The sequence below is a fragment of the Euprymna scolopes genome, chromosome 14, assembly GCF_053919585.1.
Source record: "Euprymna scolopes isolate OS-2025 chromosome 14, ASM5391958v1, whole genome shotgun sequence".
NCBI lineage: Eukaryota > Metazoa > Mollusca > Cephalopoda > Sepiida > Sepiolidae > Euprymna > Euprymna scolopes.
The window spans coordinates 37,754,356-37,766,736 of record NC_136495.1 but is presented as its reverse complement, the minus strand read 5'-3'; positions in this window follow the sequence as shown (position 1 = coordinate 37,766,736).

The following is a 12,381-nucleotide window of genomic DNA, read 5'->3' as shown; positions in this document are numbered from 1 at the left end:
CCCAGGCTTTGCCTTCTCTCTTTGAGAAAGGGTTAGTTTATTGCTAATCGTCTAAGGTGCTCTTACCGAGGAATGCTGAAGGAGTTACCCAGGCAATTTTATACCAGGCCAGAGTGCGTCTTCTCTGGGGCACTGACTTCTCAATCACCCTTTCTGACCCTGATATCTAAGTTTTTGTAGTGATAGAGAACTAAACATCATTTGAAGTAGCTGAGCGGTCTTGATGCCGTTCAAGAAATAAATCTGGTAAATCGCCGTATGGACAAAGTGTCGGAGTCAAAGTGTGTGTTCCTAGCTTACAAACCTTTCAACGTCTCTCACAAATAGGTTCACTAGTCAGTACTTATGGCTTAACCAGCCAATCAAAATCTTGCCAGAAAGAAAGACCCAGATGTACTCATATTCATTTCATCGCCTCTTCTTGAGCTAAATTTTCCCGTGAAATTTAACTTTAATATCTTCTCTTTTTGTGGTCTGGACATAATTTATTCACTCTTTTCCTGGGTATTTTCTTATTCAATCCTTGCCGTGATAATTTGGCACACTGGTATTTCTGGCCTTGATTTCATGGATACCTCTATTAGGGAATGCTGACTTATCAAGACAAGAATTTCAGACGAGTCATATGGGACTTCCATTGGAAACTCTTCAGTATTTTCTGTGACCTCTATAGTGTGTCTGAATCTCAACTGATTCAAATGGCATTTGCATGGAGATCTATGTCATAGATGATAGGTCCCATTCTTTTGGTTATGTTTCCTTCTTCCCAAAACATTCTTCTTCAAACCCTAAAGTTTTTGAAAAAGAAAAAAGTTGTCCCCTTCTCCTATAGACTTTAGTCATCTGTTTTTCTTTTATTGATGGCTTCTTTGCTGGAATAGGCAACGGCCGATCAAACAGAGCGTATTTTTTTTTTTTTTTTTTTTTTTTTTTGCAAACATTAACTTAGCTGGCGATAAACATGACGTCCGGGTTAGGGTTTGGCATGATTCTATAAACTGCCAAAATTTCTTTCATTTGTGTCCACGCTTTAATTCTTCTTTAGAGCTCGTTTGAAAGTGTCCACACATTTTTCTGGCACTCCGTTCGATCTTGGGGGATAAACTGATATGGAACAACTCAAAGAAACTGTAATAGTGGCGCAAAGAAACGAACAAATCATTGGTCATTTAACACAATGGCCAATGATTTGCAGTATTCCTTAAATTCTTTTCCCATGAACTGGGTTTCCATTGTGGGTGACTAAAGTTTTCGGGATTACAAAACGACTAAAAATTTTGTTGAATGCATTTATCGTATTTCTTGCATCGGATGTCTACACTTAACAATGTCTGGCCATTTTTGTGAAACCGTCCACAATTACCAAGTAATATTATTGGCCCTACATAGTCGATATGCAATTGAGTCTCTGAAACGTCCGTCTCTGGTCATAGTTGAATTTTTACCAGTGAATACTTTGCTGCCGGTTGGCATCCTCTACATTATTTTATCACATTCTCTATGTCTTTATTCATCCTCGGCCAATAAATGTAGATTCTTGGATGGCTCGTATGAAATTCTTTGAGCATTTTCATTTGCAGAGTAGTCGGTATTACTACTCTATCTGCATATCGTAATACTTGGAGGCATATTGAAAATGGTGAACCACTATTTCCCTTTTTATTTTTCTCATTCAACCAGATTCGCCTTTTGATTTTCTGAATGAAATTATGCTTCTCTGCTGCTTTTTGCAAATCTTCTAGCATAACTACAAGTTCTCTAATAGTATTGCCTAACAGGTCCGATAATTTAGTTTCGTTTCTTTGCGCCGCTATTACTGTTTCTTCGAGTTGTTCCGTATATTAAGATATCAGTTTTGATAACCCAACGTCGTGACATATCTTCTTTGAAGGTACACATTCTATTTGAAAATTATAATTCCATAGAATTACACACCAACGTTGTGGCCGATTTTCCGTGTGAGTTGGTATACCATTTTTCAGACCAAATATTGCTATCGGTGATTTGTGGTCTGTTTGCAAAATAAATTCTCGTCCGTATAAAAACCTGTGAAATTTTTTGCAGCAAAGTGTAGTATCTGTTCTCCAGATGCTGCACTTCAATTTCTTGTTCTCTGTCAGTGGAGGAGAAATCCTTCACGACTGAGACAATTTTTATTTTTGATCCTTTTCTCCACGTTAAAAAAGCGAAGCAGTACAGCATTCAGTCCCTCATTACTAGCATCAGAATTTCCTTTTTGGGTCGAAACGTGCTAACGATAAGTTTGATAACAAAAAGGATTTTCTTTTTTAAAAGCCTGTTCGCATTCTTCTGATCATATCCACTTTGTGTCCTTTTTAAAAAAATATTTAATGGCGCTCTCATATATACTTCAGGAATATATATGCTATAGCGACTTACTAGTCCAAGGAAAACCTAGAGTTTAACAATATTATCAGATTTGGCCATATTCGTAATATTCTTAATATTCTTAATATTCTTAATATTCTCAATATTCTTAATATTCTTAATATTCTTAATATTCTCAATATTCTTAATATTCTTAATATTCTTAATATTCTTAATATTCTTAATATTCCTAATATTCTTAATATTCTTAATATTCTTAATATTCTTCATATTCTTAATATTCTCAATATTCTTAATATTCTTAATATTCTTAATATTCCTAATATTCTTAATATTCTTAATATTCTTCATATTCTTCATATTCTTAATATTCTCAATATTCTTAATATTCTTAATATTCTCAATATTCTTAATATTCTTAATATTCTTAATATTCTTAATATTCTTAATATTCTCAATATTCTTAATATTCTTAATATTCTTAATATTCTTAATATTCTCAATATTCTTAATATTCTTAATATTCTTAATATTCTCAATATTCTTAATATTCTTAATATATTTTCAATATTCTTAATATTCTTAATATTCTTAATATTCTCAATATTCTCAATATTCTTCATATTCTTAATATTCTTAATATTCTCAATATTCTCAATATTCTTAATATTCTTAATATTCTCAATATTCTTAATATTCTCAATATTCTTAATATTCTTAATATTCTTAATATTCTCAATATTCTCAATATTCTTAATATTCTTAATATTCTCAATATTCTTAATAGTCTTAATATTCTTAATATTCTTAATATTCTTAATATTCTTAATATTCTTAATAGTCTTAATATTCTTAATATTCTTAATATTCTTAATATTCTTAATATTCTCAATATTCTTAATATTCTCAATATTCTTAATATTCTCAATATTCTTAATATTCTTAATATTCTTAATATTCTCAATATTCTTAATATTCTCAATATTCTTAATAGTCTTAATATTCTTAATATTCTTAATATTCTTAATATTCTTAATATTTTCAATATTCTTAATATTCTTAATATTCTTAATATTCTTAATATTCTCAATATTCTTAATAGTCTTAATATTCTTAATATTCTTAATATTCTTAATATTCTTAATATTCTTAATATTCTTAATATTCTTCATATTCTTCATATTCTTAATATTCTTAATATTCTTAATATTCTTCATATTCTTAATATTCTTAATATTCTCAATATTCTCAATATTCTTAATATTCTTAATATTCTCAATATTGTTAATATTCTCAATATTCTTAATATTCTTAATATTCTTAATATTCTCAATATTCTTTATATTCTTAATATTCTTAATATTCTCAATATTCTCAATATTCTTAATATTCTCAATATTCTTAATATTCTTAATATTCTTAATATTCTTAATATTCTTAATAGTCTTAATATTCTTAATATTCTTAATATACTTAATATTCTCAATATTCTTAATATTCTCAATATTCTTAATATTCTTAATATTCTTAATATTCTTAATATACTTAATATTCTCAATATTCTTAATATTCTCAATATTCTTAATATTCTTAATATTCTCAATATTCTTAATAGTCTTAATATTCTCAATATTCTTAATATTCTTAATATTCTTTATATTCTTAATATTCTTAATATTCTCAATATTCTTAATAGTCTTAATATTCTCAATATTCTCAATATTCTTAATAGTCTTAATATATATATTCTCAATATTCTTAATATTCTTAATATTCTTAATATTCTCAATATTCTTTATATTCTTAATATTCTCAATATTCTTAATATTCTTAATATTCTTAATATTCTCAATATTCTTAATAGTCTTAATATTCTTAATATTCTTAATATTCTTAATATTCTTAATATTCTTAATATTCTTAATATTCTCAATATTCTTAATAGTCTTAATATTCTCAATATTCTTAATATTCTTAATATTCTTAATATTCTTAATATTCTTAATATTCTCAATATTCTTAATATTCTTAATATTCTTAATATTCTCAATATTCTTAATAGTCTTAATATTCTCAATATTCTTAATATTCTTAATATTCTTAATATTCTTAATATCCTTAATATTCTCAATATTCTTAATAGTCTTAATATTCTCAATATTCTTAATATTCTTAATATTCTTAATATTCTTAATATTCTTAATATTCTTAATATTCTTAATATTCTTAATATTCTTAATATTCTCAATATTCTTAATATTCTCAATATTCTTAATATTCTTAATATTCTTAATATTCTTAATATTCTTAATATTCTTAATATTCTCAATATTCTTAATATTCTTAATATTCTTAATATTCTTAATATTCTTAATATTCTCAATATTCTTAATATTCTCAATATTCTTAATATTCTTAATATTCTTAATATTCTTAATAGTCTTAATATTCTCAATATTCTTAATATTCTTAATATTCTTAATATTCTCAATATTCTTAATATTCTTAATATTCTTAATATTCTTAATATTCTTAATATTCTCAATATTCTTAATATTCTTAATATTCTTAATATTCTTAATATTCTCAATATTCTTAATATTCTTAATATTCTCAATATTCTTAATAGTCTTAATATTCTTAATAGTCTTAATATTCTTAATATTCTTAATATTCTTAATATTCTCAATATTCTTAATATTCTTAATATTCTTAATATTCTCAATATTCTTAATAGTCTTAATATTCTCAATATTCTTAATATTCTTAATATTCTTAATATTCTTAATATTCTCAATATTCTTTATATTCTTAATATTCTTAATATTCTCAATATTCTTAATAGTCTTAATATTCTCAATATTCTTAATATTCTTAATATTCTTAATATTCTTAATATTCTTAATATTCTTAATATTCTCAATATTCTTAATATTCTTAATATTCTTAATATTCTCAATATTCTTAATATTCTTAATATTCTTAATATTCTTAATATTCTTAATATTCTTAATATTCTTAATATTCTTAATATTCTCAATATTCTTAATAGTCTTAATATTCTCAATATTCTTAATATTCTTAATATTCTTAATATTCTTAATATTCTTAATATTCTCAATATTCTTAATAGTCTTAATATTCTCAATATTCTTAATATTCTTAATATTCTTAATATTCTCAATATTCTTAATATTCTTAATATTCTTAATAGTCTTAATAGTCTTAATATTCTTAATATTCTTAATATTCTTAATATTCTCAATATTCTTAATATTCTTAATATTCTCAATATTCTTAATATTCTTAATATTCTTAATATTCTCAATATTCTTAATATTCTTAATATTCTCAATATTCTTAATATTCTTAATATTCTTAATATTCTTAATATTCTTAATATTCTCAATATTCTTAATATTCTTAATATTCTCAATATTCTTAATATTCTTAATATTCTTAATATTCTCAATATTCTTAATATTCTTAATATTCTCAATATTCTTAATATTCTTAATAGTCTTAATATTCTCAATATTCTTAATATTCTTAATATTCTTAATATTCTCAATATTCTTAATAGTCTTAATATACTTAATATTCTCAATATTCTTAATATTCTTAATACTCTTAATATTCTCAATATTCTTAATACTCTTAATATTCTTAATATTCTTAATATTCTCAATATTCTTAATATTCTTAATATTCTTAATATTCTTAATATTCTTAATAGCCTCAGTCCTTTCTGGGTTTGGTTTCCTACCTTTACTCTCAACAATCTGCCCTAAATATTTTATTTTCTTTAAGAAGAACTCACATTCTTCAGAACTCAGCTTGTTACCAACTGATTTAACGGAGCTCTCATGTCACATACTTTTGGGGTATATATCCTATAGTAACTTACTAATCCCAAGAAAACCTGGAGTTTAGCAACCTCATCAGTTGCGGGCATGTCTTCATAGCTTCAGTCGTCTCTGAGTTTGGTTTTCTTCCTTTTCTGTCAATGATCTTATTAAATATTTTATTTACTTTAAGAAGAACTTGCATTTTTCTTAATTCAGCTTGAATCAGTATTCTTCAATTCTCTGAAATACTGCTCTAATATGTGTAACGTCTAATTATGTGTAACGGCTAATTTGTGTAAGGTCTAATTATCTGTAACGTCTAGTTTGTGTAACGTCTAATTATGTGTAACATCTAATTTGTGTAACGGTCTAATTATGTGTAACATCTGATATGTGTAACGTTTAATCATGTGTAACGTCTAATTTGTGTAACGTCTAATTATGTGTAACGTCTCACTTGTGCAACGTCTAATTATGTGCAACGTCTAATTTGTGTAACGTCTAATTATGTGTAACGTCTAATATGTGTAACGTCTAATTATGTGTAACGTCTAATATGTGTAACGTCTAATTATGTGTAATGTCTAATTTGTGTAACGTCTAATATGTGTAACGTCTAATTATGTGTAACGTCTAATATGTGTAACGTCTAATTATGTGTAATGTCTAATTTGTGTAACGTCTAATATGTGTAACGTCTAATTATGTGTAACATCTCATTATGTGTAACGTCTTATGTTCACTTTTAATCAAAATATCATCCAAATATGAGTTTTTAAAATCAGTATGTATGTAGAAGCTGTGCAGATGAGACGCCGCTTAAAATGTAGAATGATGAAGCGAAATGTTACTCCAATGTCTCTGCCCGTGTGCGTCACTCATCTCACTTAAGTTATGAAATTAAAGAGTAAATAACTGGCTAAGATAGCATTAGTTTTTTCCTCCGGAATCGATTCTCTCTAAATAAAACAATTTATGAAAACACTCAGCAAACGGCTCCTTGAAAAGAAACTCATTTCTATAGCAACAACTAGACGAAACAGCAAAGATGAAGAGAAGTGGTGATGTCAGACTAGCATGTACAAACATCCTATGAGCATGTATAAAGACATCTATTTTTTTTTTCATGAAAATATTACAAAAATATTTCTCAGTATTAGTGATTATTTTATTTACCACTCCAGGTGGTTAGACACAATTTTAGGTGTTAAGTTGAACAGCAAAAGTGCTAGGAGCAGTGCATCATGGCATATAAAAATGCTTGAGCAATCCCATCGACATTCCCGGGGATGTGCGCCTCAGGCGATTAGCAATAAACTAACCTCTTCTCAAAGAAAAGGTAAAGCCTGGAAAGTGGACTTCCTAGGACTGAACAGGACATCAACAAAATCGCGGTTGGACTGATTGTCAAGGACGAATCATCGACTGGTATGAATAGAAATAAGTTTAGGTATATAATTAACGAGTTGGCCTCGGGTAATAACCAGGACATTACTAATGCACGACCAAGCCCTAACCCTAACCCTTACCCTAAACCCTCTACACACCACTTCATGTGTACAAGGTAATGCAGGTGTCTCTGTTTCAGCACAGCACATAGAAATGTCAAGTCTTTCTAGAACTATATTGTTTGGGATTTTTGTTTACCAAGTAATCTATTATTCATATAATTTAAATTATTCAGACTTCTGTTCTCATTTGAGTGCTATTTTCACAACAATCTTGTCAAACACATCACACCGTGGCATAACAGATAAAATATTTGGTAAAATCCAGTTGTAAATTACATTGTAAATTGTCTTCGCCTTGTTCTGACTAATTAACATAAAAAGGGGGAAAAAGTACTTTGTGAAATCAGTTAATCCGGTTTCTATACAGTTTGAGAAGCTGGTGGTGAATGCTGGTGCCCATATCGAATTCTAAATGAAACCCTTTGCTGTGTGCATTTTTTATCATTTTTAGTAAGGATTATTTCTAGCAATAATATATCATCATCATCATCATCATCATCATCATCATCATCATCATCATCATCGGTTTAACGTCCATTTTATCTGCTACCTACTGGCCATTAAGACGTTTGGAGCAAATTAATATGTCTTGTGCGATATGAACAGTGGTTCTCAACAGCATGAGGCAAGAATGGAGTGCGTCAGGTGTACTTGCAACAGAGAGGTTCAAGTTTGGAGCATATCATTTAAGAGCAACAAAACAAAGACTATTTGACATTCATGACTCAACGTTGGTGAACAAGTTAGGCATAAACTGAAATGTATTTGTATCTAATTTGGTTGGATTGCAGAAAGGATTTTTAATTTTATTAACGATTCTATGGGTGGAATTTTTAGGAAGGTTCAACTTGCAGCTGGATATGTAAATTCTCAACACCCGGCACTCCTCTCTAAGCATTGGCCCAATTTTGGCAGCGATGGAAAGCTTTGCTTCAGAAATAATGTTGCGTGTATATATATATATATATATATATATATATATATATATATATATATATATATATATATATATATATATATATACATATATATATATATATATATATATGTATATATATACGCAACAAACACAACTCCACACACACACATGAATACATACATATAAGTAAATAGATGAATTAATAAATAAATAAAGAGTTTTAAAAAATTTAAGGGGAGAGGATGGCCGGTATCTGCAAATTCCGGATAAAGAAAGTAAGTATGTAAGTAAATGCATATAGTAAAATATAAGTAATTATACATGTAGGATATGAATGTGTAGGTAGATTGATATATTTGATAGATAGGAATATTTTAACACTAAAATGGAAATTGCAAATGAGAAACCGGTCAAACTAAGAAGAAATAAAAAATTACAATGAAAAATTATTAAGTTATAAGGTATTAAAAAAGTATGTAGAAAAAACGATAATGTTATAGAATATATATATATATATATATATATATATATATATATATATATATATATATATATATATATATATATATATATATATCTGAAAGGTTAAATTAATAGTATGTAATTTCAAATTTACCATAATTAAATTTGGACTTATGCTTACAGAAAGAGATCAGTTCGTTTTTAGAATTTATTATATTGCTACTTTGAGGGGAAGTAATTATTGTTATAGCTTCGGTTGTACAGAGGCGACATGACTTAGAGCCTGGATTATAAGACTTAACTTTTTTTAGGATGGTCCATCTGATTGAGAAGGGGACATTGTTAGAATTAAGTTTTTTAGTTAAAGTGGTTAGAGAAGTTCCTTGGTTATTATTTGAATTTTGGTTGTTAAAAGAGGAAATGTGGTTTGATATTCTTTTCTTAATTAATGTTGAAGTAGCGCCAATATATGTACGCACTTTATTAAAAGCTTGAGGTCTGAAATTAATATTAATTTGCTGATTTGTATTAGGTAAATAGTTTGAAGTTTGTTCATTGTGTTGAACAAAGGGTGGGACAATGATTGTACGAGGACTGTTTTGGAGGGGATAATGAGTGTTGTTATTGTTAGGATGGCTGTTAGCAGAAATATTATTATTCTCATTATTATTATTATTATTATTATTATTATTATTATTATTATTATTGCTAGTTGTATGATTGTAGATGGAGGGGCTGCTTGAGTGGTATATTGGATTAGTAACTATATCAGATGGAGGATTGAAAGAAGGATAACTTGAAGACAGGGTCTGTTATGGAAGGATTGCGTGGGAGCTCTGTAATTGTGCATGAATATATAACATCTTTATGGATACAATCATTATTGAGTTGGCAAAGATGTTTGTTATTACAATTACAGTTAATTTTGGGTTTAATTGGGAAAGGAATTTTTTGGGCTGATTTTTTTTTTTTTTTTTTGTTATTAGATGTTAAGATTCTTTGTCCTAAATAGGTATAGTTGAATAAGAAATCCTTATTGATTTTTTATTGAAAATAGAACTATATCTGTGTGGATATTTGAAAGAGTTTTGTACAATGTTGAAGAATTCCTTAGGTATATTAGTTTTGACATTTTGGTTCATTGCTACTGATAGCGGCAGATCTTGTGTTTTGAACTGGTTTCTTGCCAGTCATATTGTGTGTGATTACAGATTTAAGGCGGTCAGCAGGAGCAGCATAATGGTTGTATTTAATCTTTTCATTGTGTCCTGAGTTCCTTAAGGCATTATTGAAGAGAAGTAGCATTTTGATTAAAAGATTTTTTTTATCAGCAGAAAGAGTAGAAATTCTTTTAGAGAGGGATGGTACTATAGATTTTATAATTGAGTTGAGGTGTTAGAAGATTTATGGACTATAAACGCATAAGGTTGAGTTTATGATAGGAGCTATAAGTTTCGATGTTAAGATTAAGTGTAATGGCTAGAAAATTTGTAGTATTTTTGTTCGGTTCGATAATTATAGAAAGGCCAAAGTTATTAAAGAAGTTATGTAATTTTTTAATTGTTTTGTTGTACTCTCTTGGCCTGGCTGTTGTAGTGAAGAGGGTATCGTCTCTATAAAGGCCCCCTTGGATATGTTTAAAGTGGTATTTAAGTTCTTTCAGTAAGAAAAGCCGCACTAAATCTGTAACTTCTGCAGAATCAGAAGCCCCCCATCAAGATGTCAAAATTATTAGGGGGTGTCCTTTCTAGTCCAAAACTTATTGTTAAATTGTATAAGGGACTTTCTCGCTAGGAGAATTAATTTAATTTCTAAATTAGTTAAGTCAGAATTTCTTTTAGCAAAGATTAGAGCCTTATTTAAAAGACTTGGAGAAATTGATAATAATTTTGGCTGTCAAAGGTTATGAAGTTAAGGAGGTGTTTATTTTTAAGGGAGGCAAACCAATTAATTATGGAATCTGAATTTAGTCAAAGAGGGAAATTAACTTTTTCTTTAATAGAAGGGATGATTCTATCTAAGATGTTTTTTGCTTACAGCACCTAAGTCAGAGTTAGATGGGCAGATCAATCCGATGGAGGGGGTTGTCATAAAAATTAGGTTTATGACCTTTAAGAGTGAATCTAGGTGTACTCGGAGAAATTATTTTATATATAATTTTATTCATAAATTTTCAGTATTTACTTAAACAGTGCTCAATATATATGTAGAGCTAGGTAGTAATAATAATATTATAATAACTTACTATATATATATATATATATATATATATATATATATATATATATATATATATATATATATATATATACATATATATATATTACTTTTACTCACCTCAAATAAACCATACATAACTACTGTGAATTAAGGGTCAGATTTATAGGGAAAATCCAGGTAGGGAGTTGAGTAGCAAAATGTTTGTTTGCATGTGATTAAGATGTATTAAATTGTATTTATTTTTAATTTTTGTGAGTTTTTAAAGACAGAATGAAAGCGCTATGCAATTACGAGAGAAGAACAATCAAACTAAATTGATTAATTATGGATTAATTGAAATTTGAAACGCGATATCGAATTAGAGATTCACTCAAACAAGTTTAACATCTCAGTGATCGATAGATTTAAAAAAAATCTAGCATATAAAGTTATTCTGATGTATTTTTCATAATGCCACACAAATAGCATTAAACTTGACAAGTAAATGTTTGCTTTTGATTAACCAATTTTTATTTGTTATTGATGTACTATGTTATTCAAAATAAAATAACATGGTTAGCTATAGTTTATATGAAAACATTACTTACTCTGACATAAATGACTGATAATATAAAATAGTTCAAATAATCACCTAAAAATAACAGTCAGCAAAATGGATAACTAATTTTTAATTGAATGATATAATCGAAGTTGTCTACCTTAAAAAATGTGCCAATAAATAAAAATTAAAGACTTCACCGCATCCCAGGCAATGCCTGATAGGCAGAGCTAATTTATATCAATGAAATTATTTTACCATTTTATTTCTGTGTTTGTATATGTGTTTCTCGCATCTATGTGACTTACATATTAACTTTTTTATTATTATTAAAACTTTTTATTTTAATTTATCAATATATCATAGCATATACATATAATTTAATTTATCCATATATTATATATTATAGCATACAATATAGTTCATATATCATATATTATACTATATAACCTATATATTTTTTTACAAAGGAGTCATCACTTATCAAAGCTCGGAGGCCACTCGGGGATAAGGGTAAATGAGTGTACTCTAGTC